We start from the raw sequence: 18219 nt of genomic DNA, 5'->3' as shown, positions 1-18219 counted from the left end.
TAATTCTTACCACAAAAAAAAGCCTTTCTGATCACTGCAATTTAGGGTTGCTAGAACTAGCATCAAGAAGGAAATGTTTTAAAGATAAATGCATGCCACAAAAAGTATCTAAGTAAATTTTCAATTTTTTTGTGTTTTTTTTAAAAAAACTGAAATGCAGAATAAGTTTCACCTATATGCTGTGGTTTACTCTCAATATCCCTTATAAACCCATCAAGTCCTCCCAGTCCAGGTGTCTCTTTCTCTGATTCAAGAAAAAATGAAGTTGGATCACCTTCTCCTCATATTGCTAATCTGTTATTCTAAGTAAATGTTAATAACAAGCATCTCAAAGCTGAAAAGGAATTCCGTTTCTTTCTCATTAGCTTTTTACAGGCTTCATCCGTTTGTATCAAATACGATGTCTGCCACCACAGCCATGACAGTGCACTACTGCTGTGCTTGCTATTCCAGCAGTCCTGATAACCTGAGAAATCTTACGGAAGGGTCCGGCCCATCTCATTGCCAAGAGGCTTGGATGACGAGCAGGTTCTGCATCCCACAGAAAAACAATCAAGAAGTTTCCTGCTGTCAGGTTTCCTGCCCTGCTTGTATTTTATGCCTGCCCAGCTAAGGAAGCCACTAGACCTGAGTTAACTCTATATAAACCTGGAACTGTTTTTTTTTTCTGAAAAAGTCTGAGCAGCAAAATCTGGATTTTTAGAAGAAACTAGCTAGCCTTACTAAACAAACAGTTCAATCAAAGGATGTCTTCCTTGAGTTTAACGACTGAATGGCCGTGGCATCTGAATAAGCCAGGCACCAGGAAAGGACACCGTTCTATTCACAGTGGACAGCAATATTCAGAAGGTTAAGGATAGCAAACTGAAATGGGAAAAAAAGCCAGTACTGTGCCGTTTTGGTACTAACAAGATGGCCTAACTTGCTCAGTTCTGAAGGAATGAAACAAGAGTGACTTTAAGCCTGTCCTAGACTTTGAGCCGCCAGAGGAATCTGTAGTCCACAGGATTTTAATCCTTCTCTAGCTCAGAGCCCGGAAGGCCCTTTCTGGTGCCATCTGTTCTGGAGTCTGCAACTGTGACAAAGCAAAACACCACAGAGGGGGCCCCACCAGATGGACCTTTTGCCCATTCATCACTAAAGCGTGCTTGATGCACTTTTCAGAGCTGTGATACACCAGGTAGGGTCACACAAGCCTCTTCACTGATACATGCCTAATGTCACCAGAGTCCAGCGAACCTCAACATAAAAAACCTTAACAAAAAGTATCCCATGATATGGTTCACTGACTTTTACTCAGATTAAACCTGATAAAATACTCTGTTGATGTCACTGTCTTGAGGACATTTTGTTGATCTGCGATTACTATGGCGTATTACACTACATTCTCTCCCATCAACCTTGTATTAGGAGAGCGACAAGAGAAAGCCTGACTTTTCCCTGCTTGCGCTTTAGAATAAATGATTCCACGAGACCTGAGAGCAGAAGGGAAGACCTGGTTTGATGACTGGGCATGCTGCCTGTTCATGTCTCTGATTGAATGTATAGTGGTAGTAAAAATATCAAGCAGCAGCACAATTTCCACTCCCAGACATATGGTAAAAGGCAATTAAATGTACCCAAGCACCTGATGAGAACAGAGATGGTTGCTAGAAACCAGACTTCACAGACAACTCTTCAGAAAATTGGTTCAGGGGTTGGGGTTGGTTTTAGACAAATAAATAGTCTTTGCCTAGATAAAATTTATAGTCATCAAGGGAAGAGGATTCTGGAACAACCTTCCAAAGAAGGAGTGGGAGCCAACAACTGTTCTTAAAAATTGAGACCTTTTTGAAAGAAGTTAAAGAACATACATAATGCTTTCTGACAGCAGGAGGCCTTTTCTTATTCTACAAGCCTCTATTTCTAAATAAGTCTATTACTAATAAAGCACTAAACAAGCAACAATTTGAATACAGCACCTTTTTATGTTTCTGGGCTTTGATTACTTTAAGCCCTTACACCGGTACCTGCTGTTTCCCAGATCACTGCATCAAACACCAACCCTACCTACTATTCAAGTAATTATGTGAAGGTGTTCAACTTCAGATTAAGATCAGTTTGTCATGCATCAAAGGTTTGAGAGGCCTAAGGAAATGTTTCATGTCATAATGAAATGTAATGCCATCATTCTTCAAATAATCATAATGAAAGATTAACCATGAGAATCTGACTGTGCCTCCCCACAGTAAAACTGGCAGATGGGGAACAGAGGATACAGACAAGTCTGCACGATTCAACTCTGGGTCTTTTCATAGAGAATCACAGTGTTGGGGGATAAGCCCAGGAAGCAACCAAATGCGTACAAAAATGCTCTTTTACATTTCAGAGCTATGCATCAACATGGATTTCTGCTTGAAGTCTTTCCTGTGGCTGGTCTCCTGCTTCCCCACCCTGGCTGCATAAGCCCACATGGAGCCACGGGACACAGTTTTGGCATATGTTAATAACTTACAGGCATAAAGAAATACTACCTCAGAAAAAAATCCCACAAGATTTAGCATAATCAAGATTACCTTTGATAAATAGAGTGGTAAACACATCCCTACTTCCAACTGAATATTTTGTGTTGCTTTCTCAATATACTATTGCAATATAAATTACATGGAGATAGGCAATCTGTTGGAACATTGTCTAAGGAACTAATATATCTTAATTATAGCAAGTATGCAGGACAACCTAACGTAACACCAGAAAATTTATCTAGGTGACATACTAGGCCGCTGCAAAGTAGTTAAGTGATGGTTCATGAGCCGGACCTGTTAATTAATTGATCTACAGCTACTCCTCTTCCAGAAAGTACATTTAGAACTGAGGAAATAACAGTATTTGTAGTTAACTACTTTTCAGACAAAACGAGAAAAGAGACTTTTCAGTAGTTTATTTTCTGGACCCCTTAGACAAAACATTTAATTTTAATTTCAACATCTTAACTTTTTTATTATTATTAAAACCAGCTGAATTTACAATTTAAATATAATCTTAAAATTAAGTGCTGGAAAAGAGGATGTCTAAGCCTAGTGCATAAATCCCATCCTTCACCTTTTCTGGGAGAGAAGAAAGAGAATTGCTTACTGAATATGAAATCAGCCCAAATTTTATTAACTACATATCAAAAGAAATAAAGAGAGCACAAATTATGATTTTCATGGTATGAAGCCTTGAAGATGTTCAGCATTTTGTTCTCAGTCTCATCATAAATAACTTATAAAAATCAACACAGTATTATTTTTAAGTAGACTGGTCCACATTGTATGGATGCTGCAGATCGTAAGAATATTTTCTACAGAAATTAGCAGGCAAAACATTAAAAATACTTCTAAAGTTTTAAACTGAATGTATGCCAAACTATAAGTGTGTCAATAGCATTACAATTAACCAATTCCAATCGAATTTGAACCATTTCTGAATCATCAGAGAAAAAACATTCATACATGTAAGTTTTTTAGGCTCTTTTTACCCATTATAAACCCATAGGAACCAACAAGAAAACCTGAGTGGAACATAGGGGAAGGTCTTAGAAGAACCAGTTTGCCCTCACACTTTCCGACAAAGTTTGCTTATAAGATATTTACTTTAAAAAATGACAAGGACTTTACATCACGCCACTCTTAACTCTCAACTATGGAGAATTTTTAGTTACATTTTCAAGGGAACATAGCTCAAACACAACTCGAGGATGAATTCTCTTTTTGTTCACTCAGAAGTCACACACAAGTGTGTTATATGGTTTGAAAACAAAGAGGATAATAATCCCATTCCCTTGCAGATCCTCTGATCCTCTGACCATTCCAGACCCTGGTGGCATTCCCACAGTCCCTTGCTCCAGTGATGGAGCACACCACTGGGCAGAGCTATCTGCCAGCTGTGGCCCTACGGCACATCTGACTGAGTTTTCAACCTGCAAACCTGGCCTGTGGGTACTGAATGAAAATGAAGTGCCTCAGCAGAATTTCTTTCAAATGCAGCTACTCACTATTCATTTATGAGAGGGCAGAAACTGGATCACATCAGCCAAAATGTCCACACCCTGATATTTAACTTTCACTCAAGCTTTCAATTCAGCTTAGAAATCCCTTGTCTCAGTCTGCTGCCCCAAAGACATCAGCTCTTTCCCTCTTACTTTACTTATTATTTATTTATAAGTTATTATAAATAAATAAATAAGTTATTTACTTATTCCTTGTTCTTTTGGCTTCCACAAACAATTGAACCTTAGCCTGTGGTTTATATATTCCATCAGGTACATTCCCACACAGACATTACAGCAGAAATCTCTCTGAATAATTAGGTACAGTGAGTGGGCTATATGCTGCCATTGCCAGCTGAGCTCCACACGGCAAGAAATACTGACAAAGATATACAGAGTATTCACAGAAAGACTTCTGACATCTTCAAGTGATGGAGAAAGTCATTAAAATCAAGGACATGTTTATCATCTGTGCTACAGGAAAGTCTAAAGATTTCCAATGAAGGCTCAAGCTGCTGTTCTGGGTGCAACAAAAATATAATCAGAGTTCCCCAAGAATTTTGTTTCCAAATAAACAAGAATAAACATGGGAAGAAGGAAGCACTGCTATTCCCACATTAAACGGGATGAACTCAGATAAAACACAACACAGCCTTTCTGAGTTGTCCTTCATTGCAAATGACAGCAGAGCTAATTGCTTGCATTTACTTCCCATGATAAAACCTCACTCAAGAGCCATCACACTGCACAGCCATGTGGCACCTACATCAAATGGCTCAATTCACAGCATCAGGCCACTGGGCAGGCAGTGGGTCTAGCTTCACAACTAACCTCTTGCCACTTTACCTGTTGCAGTCTCATTTCACCAGTAGTTCAAGCACCACTGCTGTTACTCAAGGTACCTCCTCCCTGTGGAAAGGTACCTCCTGCTTTTGGCTGAAATTTCATTTAAGGTAAGTGAAAAGTTTTGGATGCACATAAAAATTAGGCTAAGGATAAAAGGGCACAACAAATGGAAACTACCACATTTGATTTTTCCTTTGACCTCTGAAAAAACAATCTCGAGTGTTTTTTCTAAAGTCTCTTCTTACACAGTTCAACAGACTTTAATAAATTAATAATTAGTGCAAAAGAATAAAAGATTATATATACATAGGCCTGAGTTGTACATACTTCTTTCAGGCTAAGAGAGAATACAAATATGGCAAGCGTAGAAATGAACGGCACACAATTACTTCTCTTTTTCTCTGTTTTCTATTACAGATAGCTGCCAGCATAAGGAAGTCTAGAATTCATGACAAGATGCACGCTAGAACCAGGAAAACAAAGTCACCTGCAAAGCTTCTGCAGGCACAGCAGAAGTACAATAAAAGAGAAAAACTCTTTAAATAGAGTCACCTTGAAAAGTACTGAGACACAGACACAGCGTTAATATTCACCATGGGAACAAAAAGGAAGCACATTACAGCATCCAAGACACACTGCGGTAGTTAAAAGAATGAAGTTTCTCTGGGAAAGCACATATTTATGTTTTTAAATTCTTTTATCTTCATACTTTCCCTGTTTGAGGAAGTTCTGACACAACTGTCTAAACTCCCATTGGGCTGAAAAGGAGAACACGTTACAAGCACAGAGAGGAGCGTCATGAAAACGCCTTTATCAGCATTTGAAGAGATAAACCAGTTCAAAAGGAGATTAAACAAATTCCTGGTGCACAGGTTAATCAGCAGCTATTAAACACCCACCAGCTGGCTCGATGGCTCCAGATCAGGGATTCTCTGAGCAGCCAAAGGCTGGAAGCTGGGGATGTAGAGCAGGGAAAGCATTTGTTGTGAGCAACTGTTCGAGGCAGGATGCTGGACTACATCTGGTCCCGTCTGGCCTTCCTTATGACCTTACATTATGTCATCCAACAACTCTGCACCATATCTACTTTCACCCAAATTATCATATGTGATGGGACAGTCTGTGGCCTCTCATAAGGGAGTGGATGCTCTGTCGGAAGCAAGACAGCAAAGTAACCCAATGGTATCAGTTCTCTGAATACTACTAAATGCTTACTTGGACCCAGTCCTTAGAAAAGGTTCTTTACCAGCCTCTGGAAAATCACAGTTCTCTTTTTTTCTCAATAAAAGCCCATTAAAGAAAATGTTCGTGGCCTGCATGGTTACCAGGCCACCAATGGACTTCTGATTGCTGTAGCCCCGGCAGATCTTTCTAACACAAATAACAGGTAAAGGGGGCTTACATTTTATGCCAGATGGTACTCAACTCTCTAGCATCTCCTTCTTTAATGTGTTAGGTCATTACTGATTGTATTTCAGGTGAAAAATAGTCTGGTTTATTTTTAAATGTGTCTCAAACGGAGATTCAAAGGAGCAGATGTTGGGGGGGGAGGGGAGAAGGGTGTTTCCATCTTCTTAGTATGCAATGCTAGATATAGCTTCATTATAGCCTCTCTAGTATATACATGTTTATACTTCCATGCACAAGTACGTGAGTGTCTGTTCCAGTTTGTACTGGTTTATTTTAGCTGACTCCGTGTGTGAACACATGTCCATTTCTTTTATAGAACACACAATGTCTAAAAGGATTTTTCATTATTTATGCTATGAGATTCTAGCAAACAGAGCATTAAAAAAAAAGTCAAATAAAAAAAAAAAATCCCAGAAAGGCAAATCCCAAAATTATGAAGATGAACCTGCATTTTAATTCTGCTAATAAGTGACAGAAGGTACAAAGCCTCTGAAGAAACTAACACCAATGCCAGGGACAGTAACCTCCTGATTTTGGGCTGTAGTCTTGGCTCATGACACAACCGAGAAAGTCCTGAGGGGTCTGGCTGCATCCCAGCAGCCTGCGATCACCTGCATATGGACAGCTTTACTGTCCAGAGTCTCCACAGCACCACATATGGCAGCTTTTTTGGCTGCCAGCCATACCACTGTCACAACCCCCACCTTAAAACCTGAGAACCATGCAGATTAAGAGCATGGTGCATCTGACCTAGCAGTCCTGCCCCAGACAATGCCCCAGAGAATCCAGGCCAGGATGCTGTAACTCTGCTACTTCTCCAGAACACCCTCTTCCCCCAGAAATTTGGGATCTGGGGACTTCCCACACTGGAGGTAACACCCGTCCGCCTAATAGCCTCTGATGGATTGCTCCTCTGCAAATTTGTCTCATCACTTTCTCAGCCCATAGAATATGAACACTGTGCACCTATACACCCTGCAGCAATGCACCTATACACCCTGCAGCAATAATGCGAACAGTTTAGTGACTCCTTAAATGAAAATACATTATTTTGTTTATTCTGAACCTTTTCTCACTACAGAACAAGGGAGCTTTGAATGAAATCATTACAGAAAACAGTGACAGTCATCCCTGTTCCCCTTCTGCACAGCCTTCATAATATTAGAGCTCCCCTCACTCAGACAACTCTTTCCAAAGCTAAAGAAACTTAGCTTACATCTATGCTATATCATATGTTTTGAAGAGTATGGACATTACACTCTACAACAAAATTCTTCCTGTTTCATATTTCTTGTAATGTCACATCAGGCTTTCCCCTCACAGCAATACCAAAGAACTAATCAGACCAGATATGAACAACTGGAATACAGAAAATGATGCACGACGAAATAAGCACACACTTCTTTTTGATGCTTGCCATATATAAGCTGATGGCCACTAAAATATTCTAGAAACAAAATGAGAATGATTTGCTTTATATGGGTAAAATTCAGGAGGGAAGTGCTACAATGCACAAGAGCCAAAAACTTTTTGTAAAATGTACATATATGTGTGCTCTGCTGCTATCAGTGTTAGTCCAAGTTGGGGAACCAAACAAATCTGGAGGACTTAACTGAGGTACAGCTGCAAAAGGCTGAACTCAGGGCCTTGTGTGCAGCAGCTTGCTGCTACTTTTAAGGCAGATCCTGCCCGCACCTTTGCAGGTACAGCTCACACCCTGCTCACAGACCTAGGGCAAGTCCTGGGCATGAAAGGAAAAGCATCCTTCTCTTGTCAGGCAGAAACATCTAGCAATGGAGCATTCTCAGTGCTGAAGACAGTTGCATTTTCTTGCTTTCCTAGGATCATGAGAGGACATGTGAGCCTCCACAGAAAAACTTCATTTACATGAATTTCCTAATAAATTAACCTGTCTCCGTTTTGAAACTGTGTTATGAGTTGCAGCCACTTGTGCCACTGCCATCAGGTTGAAGACACATACATATTAGAAGAGTTTGCTCTGAAGCGCTGCAGTCTTGCCTTTAGCGACAATGATATGCAATATTATCCTTTCAGCACCTTCCCATCAGGGTGAGAATCTGTTCTATTTTCCCCTATTTTGTGAATTAATCAATAAACTACAATTTCATATAGTACATGTGAAACCCTTGGGAGGCCAAAAATAGGCTGAATGATAAAATTTTCTTTCTGGATTTTTCCATGCCTCTTACCACTGAAATCATGAAGAGCAAATACACAGGAGAATATCATACATCATTGGTGTCAAATTATTAATTAGCGAAGTCTAACTTTTCCAATGGGAAAGCTACCTGTAGGTTTCAGAGCAGCTCTGCAGGCTAGGAGGACAGAAGGAGAGGAGGGGATAACACTCTTGCCCAGTGTGTTGAAGCTGCCTAATAAAGAGAATGAAGTGCTCAAGCTCAAGGGGTGATACTTCCCAGTGAATGTGGGGATGAAGTGCCCCAGCACTGATGCCTGAGGTGCTTTTGGGGCTGAGGTTAGTTACCACATGACCCCTGGAACAGGGGAGCAGAGGAGACAGAGCAGAGAGAGCAGGCTAGCTCTAGGACTAGGACTTGAGAGAGGAGGAGGAAGATGGTGAAAGAAACTTGGCAGGAACTGACATACGTTTTTTTTCTTGGTGAGGCAGCTCTACTGAAGCGTGTTTCCATGCTCACAGCAGGCTGTCCCAGCAGGTTAAATTGAATCGACCCAGGCACAGACTGCCAGAAAGCACTGAGTGCTTTGCTAGTAAAGGTGGTGTAAAAGGTGCAAAAGCCCCCACCCACCACCACTGGAATTCACACACCTCTTACTTGTATAAACACCCTGTTCCAAGGTGCTCTGGCAATACACATATTTAGCCACAAAGATGAGCAGCAACTAATAAGCATTTCTCTAACACTAGCAGCATGTACATCTTCTTTTCCTTCAGATACTTTTTGCCTGGATGCCTCAAATAAGGCATGGGAATAGCAGGTAACGAAAGGAAAAATCAGGTCTTGAAGTCTAAAAGATAAATTGTAGAGCATTCTTATTTCCATTGCAGCATGCATTTCTGGCAAAAGACAAAGCATTTGAACCCAATCAGCAAAAGTATTATTTTATTCTGCAACAGTAGTAGTACTACATGACTGTTTTCCAGTAGTTCTCACTGCTTCAAGCTGAGTATAAAACCAATAATGAAACAAAGTCCAGAAGTAATTATACAAAGGCAACTATGATTAATACATTGCTACATTACCATCACAAATGTAGTAATAGGAATTCCTGAGCTCTTGTTTCACTAAAAAAATTATTCAGGAACCTGAAACAAAAATTTGGAACAAACTGTGTGTGGACACAATTCTGTGACACTGCCAACAAATGCAGAAATGACAGAAAGATAAAAAACTTAAGTACATTTGTTACAAATATAATAACGATTCACAAATTCAGATCATTTGTCCTTCTCCCCTTTTTTGCCATCAAGTGGTTCAAGAGAGAAAAAAAGATGTCTTAAAAAGCCAGCTGGGGATTTCTTTGGGTCTTAAGATAAAAAAAGCACTTGTTTATGCAGGTTAACATCAGAAATTCTCTTGGTTTCCATGAAAAAAACTGTTTAACTCCTAAAGCATGGTGTTACTGCAGGCAAGAAAAGAGATGAGCAACTATAGTTTTGGCAGTAGTGGCCAATGTGAAGATTTTGAGCTGCACGTAATTAATAAGCAGTTCAGGTACAGCTTCTAAGCACGGCTTATGGCCTCTACAGACAATGTGGTTTCTGGGTTATCTGAAACCTTAGCTATGGGAGAAACAACCAACAAGTTGTGTTGAGGCTGCAGTTGCCATTTTATACTGAGCCCCATGAATCCCAGTGCAGGGAAGCAGAGGAGTTTACATTTCTATGCTATTATTTCTATTCATATTGAACTTCCTTTTGAAGTGTCTGATTCATGCAAGATGTAATACATAAAAAATGATTGCTTGGGTTGCCTGGTCAAATCACAATTTGTAGAAATGTGATTCTGCATAACCAATTATCTTACCAATAGCATCAAATCCCATTCAGTGCTATCAGTAAAGTCATGTGCTCCTCATTTGTGACCTTAGAATCATAGAAACATTTAGGTTGGAGAAGACCCCATCTTAAATTACCACGAAAACCTGGCAAATCAGTCACTAGATGGGCATCGCTATATTCACAATCTGCATGACAAAAAGGCTCCTTATGAAAGCTTTAAACCCTAGGTCAACCTAAATAATTCTCCAGTCACTCCAAACAGATCAGCCCCTGGTTAGATGTGAGGCAGCCTTGAGAAACTCTTGCTTTTCCTTGCAAGGGTTCCCCTTTCTCCATCCCAAACTCTCTTCCTCCTGCCTTCCACTGAAAGACACTGTGTTACATCAATGGAAGTTTCTACTGGTTTCATTCCCATTAAACTCTGTGTGAATGCAGTAGAAAGTCCTCAATTTAAGTTATAGTAAGAAACAGGTTTCCTAAAAGAAGCAGAAAAAGGAAAACCAAGCAGAAACCTTTCTGATACCTCTGTTCCATTTGGAAAGAGAAAGTAGTCTGCCAGTTCCCAGCTCACAACCCTTGGCTGTTTCCTGGCTGAGACTTCTCCCCAGGGTTGTCTCTGAAGTTTTCCTATCAAAGAGCATGAGGAAACAGCATGCTCTGCCCCAGGAGGAGGACAAAGACTGTGGCCAGGTTTGTGACCACTCTGCAGTCATTCCCTGCAGCTACGAAATCCTATTCATGCCTCACTAAGAACATTTTCAAAGGGGCCCAGTCTACCAGATCTAGAAATTTAAATAAAGGACATGTTTAGGAACAGTCCCATTCCAGCCCTGCCACGAAAGGCTGCGTACTTTGGACCCTAGAAACAGTTGACCCTTCCTCACATATCGTAAGTTAGAATCTGGCACAGGCTTGATACAAGTTACTGAAATTTGTAAAGCACTCTGTGGTGATGGTCTCCAACATGTGACCTCATTATTTTGCTGGTCTAACGAGCTGAAGGATTCCATTTATTCAGATGTCAGTGTTTTCCTATACGGAATACGGCCTATATTCCTAAAGTGCCTGCTGGAATATCAAACTGATCATCATTACCTTAGCTAGATATATATATTTAAAGATTAATACAGTTCTTAATTTCTGTTGGTTAATCCAGTCGAATTTTGTATTTCCTTTCTAACACCATTTTCCAGTCAGTAACAACCAGTAGGAAGCCTTGTGACACAAAAATGTCAAACTGCTGGCATTCCTCTGAGGTCAAGAGCACCAGTGAGACTTTTGGAGTCTGCTGGGCTTCTCCACATGGAAAAAACCGAACAGCCTAAGGATAATTTCATCCCATAACAGGCTGCAACCGGAAAAGCCTTGTATCAAATGAAAAAGATCATCATTCCCATTCCCTTTGAAGAAGGATTCAGGATGGGAGATCAGTTGCTGGGCTGAAGAGGGACAAACACTGTGGTCAGATCAGATTCCAGCAGCTGGAGAAAGTCTGTTTGAATTCCTCATTCTGAAAGGTTTGCAGATTTCTGTGCCATTATCTTAATGTAGTCTATCTGCTTCAAACACTAAACCTTGAGAAACAGATTTTGCTGTCTACAGTGGTTTTACTTTCTGCCACACTATTCCACTAGTTAACGTGCCCCTTGTGCATTGCTGCTGTAGGAGGCAGAAGTAATACCTGTACTGAATCCATGCTTTAAGACACTCAACCCATTTTTAGAAGAAGGAATGAGATGCAGCTTACAAGGCTCGGTTGAAAAACTCCAAATAGTTTCACTGACCTACATTAATCAATGAATTTATAGCTTCCAGCACAAAAGGCAGGAGAATAATTATTTTTATAAAGTAAACTTTAGTGTGCCAGCCCTTTTTTTAGTAAAAATGTTACCAGTAGAAATCCTAAGACACAGGCTCCTCTTAGCCGTTTCTCCTAAGAGATTAAAGACCTTGTTTCCAACATGCTGAAATATTACTGTACTGTGAATAATGTCTTCAGCAAATGGGATAAAGGAGTTCCAGTTCTCTTGCTGCTCAGCTAAGTCAAATGAGTTTTTGGTGCTACCAATGAGTAATATTCAACAGAACTCACCTTCGACGTCCCTTTGGTGTTATTTACAGGGAAATGCTAACAGAACAGAAAATGTGGCCATTCTCAGTTACTGCTGAAACATTAGAGCTGAGGGAATAGAGTTGTTGACTAAGCAGGTATTACATACAGACACACACACACTGACACATTTTTCTGTTAATAAGCACTGATGAAGAATACACAGGTTACTTACTTAAAATGATACTACGCAATTACCAATTTCTAACTGTCTGAAGATGTATTTAATCAGCCATAAACAATGTGATTATTCTTAGTGATCTCCTCTCTGTCAGAGTAGGAAATGCAAAAATAAATAAATGACTACTAACCGTGTCTAACACAGTGAGTTACAGGAAAACACTTTGAACATGTTATTAATAACTTAGAAGCATGCTCCTGTTAGCAAAGATGCACACCACAGTATTTCTTTATTGCTAATCTACTATTTTGCCACTTTTGGAACAATTTGAACTTCAAGATCATTTGATATGCATTAATTTCTCTTATTAATATGCAGTAATTCTGCTTTCTCTTTCCAGTAACAAATGAAAACTAATGTGGACCAGAAGAACAAATCTTTCCTTTTATTCATCATAAAGATACAACTCTAAAGGGTAACAATGCCAGTTTACTGCAACAGGGAGTGAGGACTGAGTTATGTTCATCCGAGTTCACACAATGCCTAAGCATCGGCTCTTGAAGCTTCTGATTTTCCTAAGTGGTCACCCCTTCAGTTATTAACTTTACTGAATGGATCTGGTCTGCAGCCCAGAGCAAGAACAAAATCAATGAGATCTGGTAGCAAGCATCAATTCTCTGAATGCAAATGTATTTATTGCAAGATAATTTTCCAGAATTAAGTCCAAGCTGGTTAAAATTTGCAAAGCTGCGATTTGAGAAAACCAAGTACTGTAATTGAATCTTTGACCTTATAATGAGAACGAGAAAGAGAATATTCCAACACGTTATTAATGGAGACTTCTGTCCACATTAAGCTGCTTTTTTTCTAACAATATCCCTTACTAATAAGACGCTTGAAAGATCTTCCCTTCTTAACCCTTTTCTCTGTATAGTACCCTGGATTATTTCTTCGTATTTTAAATTATATAATTACCCAGTTCTCTGAGGAGACTGGGGAGAAGAAGAAGAAGAACAACAACAAAAAAATCTGCTCTTCTTCAAATTACCTATATTAACAGCAAATAGTTGCTGGGCTGCCTTTGTTTTCCTTGCTTTTTATCCAAGCTGTTTTCTCTGTAATGACTAAAATACTTACATATGCCTCTCTGAAAATCTCAGCCAAATAGACTAAAGATCACAGTCCCTTATTCAATAGTGAATTTCAGTGGACCCTAAATACCTCTCTCAAATGCCTTGGAAAATCATAGCCATTATTTCTTAGAGAAAACGAGTATTTCCACTTGTTTACAATTTCTTGGTATATCTGTTTTCTCATTAAACACGGGTAATTTAAGTACCTCTGTTTCAACAGGGAAAAAAACCAGAATGTTATAAGATTAACATTAACCTTTGTCACTGTGAGTGTAGCTGTGATGCTTTTTATTTATGATAATCAAAGAATGTAAGTAATTTTTAATCACCAATACATCTGGCAATAGTAGCAAAGCACTGAAACAGCTGAGCCATATTTCAGTAAATCACATACGCTTTGAATTCAGCCCTTAACTGTATATGTGTAATTCTCTCACAGAAATAGGTTTCCATTATTTTACTTAGTTCCTGTGATACCCATAGTTAGGTATTCCCTAATTAACTAACCGAGAGGCATTTAAGCATTTTTTTCTGCTGTTAGCTACTCTCTTTTTTTGTATCTGTTTCCCTGGTTGAAAGCCTGCTCAATCTGCAAATTATGCATTTCACGTGGCAGAAGCAGAGAAAATATAATCAGTCCTCCATAGCAAATGAAGAATGACTAGCACATTTGCAAGCAGCCAGCTATCATACACATCTTGTTACTACTGTGGGAGCTCTTGCTGATGTCACTGCCATCGCCCCCCCCGCCCCCGCCCCGGGTTCCAGCCTGGAGTTCGCAGCCCAGAAGCGTGTTTGCACTCACCACACGTGAGATGCAGTGTTTGCCAGGGAGGATTTTTAACAGCTCGCTCTCTCTTTTCTCCCTTTAGATGCTCCTCTTCCCTATAGGCATATTTTTCTTCCCCAGGCTTCATGTCACTGCAAGGGCTGATGTGGCCACAGCCAGGGGGCCAGCGAGCACCTCCCAGACCTGCTCTGTGACTCAGCATCCAGCCAGCAGGCCTTCAGGATCCCAGAAACCGGCACCGCCTCTCCTCGCCCGCTGAACATGTTCCTTATCCCCGAGAACAGCCAGCTTTTCCCAGCACGGGAAGGAAAGCTGATGAAAGGACGCACCCCTGGGCAAGAGCAGGGGGGATGCAGCTGGCCGGGTGGCTGGGCACCAGCTAACCTGCGGGGCTGCACAAGGCACGTCCACACACACCGGGGGTGCAGAAATGCCCCTTCAGCCCAATGACTGCTTGACGCCTTTTCTGTAAAGCAATATTAACAATACCTCATCTTTGGTACACCATTCTTCCAGCTGATTATTAGGTAAGTAACAACCACACACTGTTCACTGAGCCAGGGGCCCATGTGTGTTTCCATGCAACATGGCATAAGGTCTCAGGGATCCAAAACTGGCCCATCAGGTGTTATTAGATGTAAACGTAAAAAAAATAATAACGTAAACTCAAAATAAAAAGGCATTTACCCAAGGAATGGTAGCATCCTGTTGTGACTGCCTGTAATGCTGACTGGTAACACCTTGCTCCTTCCAATCACACAGGAAAAACAGCTTCCAGGTTTATTAACTAGCTGTTTCTCAATACTCTGTGACAACATGTCTCTTTGAAAGTATGGGTACATCTTCAAGTTACTGAACACAGAAACTGAAGCATTTGTACTGTGTTTTCCAAAATATGAAGATGTACAAATGCACAAAGCATTAATGATATAGAAATTTTTAAGCATTTATTTTGGTAAATCAAGAATAATATGATTTAACTTGTCTTCTTTTAAAAGGTGGTATTTTTACTATACACCTACATTGGCTAAACAATTTTATTGAATATATCCCAAGCTGTCAAATGTGCAAATGAAAACAATGTAGAATCCTTTTAATATCTTTTTTTATTATTATTTCCATAAAAGTACATAATTAGAAATAGCTGTCTTCGTACATAAAATCTCTGACAGTACATAGTTTTCTGAAGGACAATAAGGACAGACTTGCCTACACACTGAAATACAGCCCAGACTTTTATCCAAAATGTAACAGTTTGATCATCTTAGTTATTTACAGGACAGCCAAGCAATAGATTTTGGGACTCATTTGCCTGATGCACATTTTACTGTAGCTTGCAAATGTTACAGAAAATGTAGAGATAGACACAAAAAAAAAGTCAATGAAATTTCACTGTCATTATTCACTTAGGACCTCTAATGAAACAGATCATGTTATTATATTGATCATCTCAGTGACTGTCCTGCCCCTCCCCACAATGCTGTCATCTACAGCAGATAAAAATTGATCAGAAATGCACACTCTTGAACAAACTGCAGGATTCAAAAAGTATAACACTATTTAGTCTCAGCAATATTTAAACAACCATTTAAAAACGATCAGAGTAGTAGGATCCGTGCAGCCATATCCACCCAAGAAACCTGACTCTGCATTCCAGCGCAGATATCTGAGTCAATGTAACCACACTGCATCATCATAATCCTGCCTCAGCATATTCCGTATTCTGCACTCAAAGCCACAAATAAAAATAACCCTTTTTTACCTTAGATGGTGAATTCCTGCTTGTCCTGCTTTGTTCATAATAACTATTCCAAGTTTGTATCTTTGAAAAATACAAGGATGGTTGCACTAACAAACTTCACAGATCCTCTTCTGCGGCAGAAAGCAAATTAAAAAAAAAAAAAAAAAAAAAAAAGACTTCAAACTGTGACCTCAGAGCAAAGCACAGCCGTTAGCATCCCTCAGCCAACCTTCAGCAGAAAGCAGGTTAGACAGCAGGAAAACTGGCTCTGTACATGGCTGCAATGCTTTCAAATCAAGCATTCTGTGCTGTAAGCTCAGGGATTTATATCTTCTTAAATAGGCCGTCCCACTCAATGCTGCTTGTGTGCATGAAAATATGAAGCATTTCACTGCAGTCACTTTATGCAAGAAACTACCCCAGTCATCTTTACAATCTCTGTCACTCCGTTCTGAGACTAAAGAATGAGCACAGCATGCATAATTCATGCATTAAAATCTTCTGTGCACTTCCTGCAGCAACTGTTACATCCAGTAATGGGATATTGATCAGCTCATCGCTAAAACAATTGGGGCTGGGCAGTTGCTTTGCTGCAACAAATACCCTGCCCAAAATGGGATGCAGACACAGGCTTCCCCTCTGCAGTACTCAAGCGTAACTCCAACATACATGGCATGGTATTTACATATTGCAGAGTGTTTAATCTGGACTCTGCATTTCTTTGACCTTCGAAAAATGCTGCATTAATCTCAGCCTTTTATTTAAAGTCTGTATTCCCTGCAGCCTGTTTCTCCTTTTAACTCTACACAGCATGAGCAGCAAGTAAGCTTTCTTAACGCCACATTCAAAGCACGGTGAACCTCCAAGACCAAAAAGCAGATATAAGAGCTTTCTACCCACAACACGTTCTTTGCCCCATATACACCTGGACTTTGTTCATGCCATGAGACTAGGCCGTTCCCACTTTAATCCTTTTATTATGATGCATATATTATACTCTATCTGAATAGAGATGCACATATGCATTATTTTTGTCTATCACAACTCACATAATTTGTATGTGCCAGATAATTAAAACAAGTCCCAAAGTTTCTGCTTTTTCCCACAGATCTGAACATCTTCCAGCCTTTCCAGCACACCCCCTTTTCTTGCATCCCCATCATTTAAACAAGCCTCATCAACAGTTTACCAGCCCTGCTTTCAGCCCCTGTCTCCAGCAGCCTCTGGGCAAACCCACCCTTTGACTGCCACGTGCCTCTCCCTCCATACACAGGAAAACCATGACTGCCACCGTTTGCGAGGAAAAAGATGAGCGAGGGAAAACAGACAAAAGGAAAACACTAGAGCCATGAACGAAGTGAAACTCCAAAGCAATATTTAAAAGTAAAATACCAAGCATCTTTGGTTACCCTGGTGTTGACAAACAGCATAGTCACCAGAATGTGCACCACACAGACCTGCAGCTTCCTGAAATCCATGGAATTATTCCTTATTCTTGATGGAGCTTAGGTCTGATCTTTTCTCACTAAAAATACATCATCATCCCTAAAATAAGGAACTATTATATATGTTTATCTGAAAAAAATATTCAAGAGACTAGTAAGACCTATAATAATTATATTTTCCTGGGTTTGTAGAAGGTACAATTGGCAAAACAGAAAATCCTGATGGGACTGCAGCATTAACAGAGACACCCCACACACTGATGAAAACCTGAAACTGGGCTAAACTATTGACTCTCCTGCAGCTGTATGCATTTGGAGTCCTCCCAAGCAAATTAATGGAAAATTGTCTGCAGCAAGTAGGATTTGACATATGGTCTGGAAACTAGAATGAATAGAGGCTTTTTCAGAGGAAATCAGAAAGAAGTTTTGCTTGGTTTGTCCCTCAGCAAAGCAATCGCCTTTCAGTACATCCAGTATCTACAGTTTTCCCTTACACTAAGGCATGCCCATACACTTCAGTGAGCTGGCAAAGGTGTCACCAAGAAACTACCATAGACCTGTCTGGTATGTCCTTTCTCAAAAGCTACCAGGGCTATAATATAACAGCAATT

The 18219-nt window shown here is 40.1% G+C and overlaps 1 protein-coding gene across 8 annotated transcripts in view; it reads right to left on the bottom strand.

Annotated features, from left to right (window-relative positions):
• CNTN1 (contactin 1) overlaps window positions 1–18219 on the bottom strand; it is a 249875-nt gene that overhangs the window by 128224 nt on the left and 103432 nt on the right. The window contains exon 4 of one of the 8 annotated variants that reach the window (XM_080392102.1): window positions 16185–16294. The exons of 6 other annotated variants lie outside the window; for them this stretch is intronic. The gene's annotated coding sequence lies outside the window, so the exon portion shown is untranslated. Of the gene's footprint in view, window positions 1–14437; window positions 16164–16184; window positions 16295–18219 lie in introns of those variants that run through there. One more of the 8 variants, XM_080392104.1, reaches the window with a different exon arrangement.

Source organism: Falco punctatus (genome assembly GCF_963210335.1).
Source record: "Falco punctatus genome assembly, chromosome: 6".
Lineage (NCBI taxonomy): Eukaryota > Metazoa > Chordata > Aves > Falconiformes > Falconidae > Falco > Falco punctatus.
This window is presented reverse-complemented; position numbering and strand designations above follow the sequence as displayed.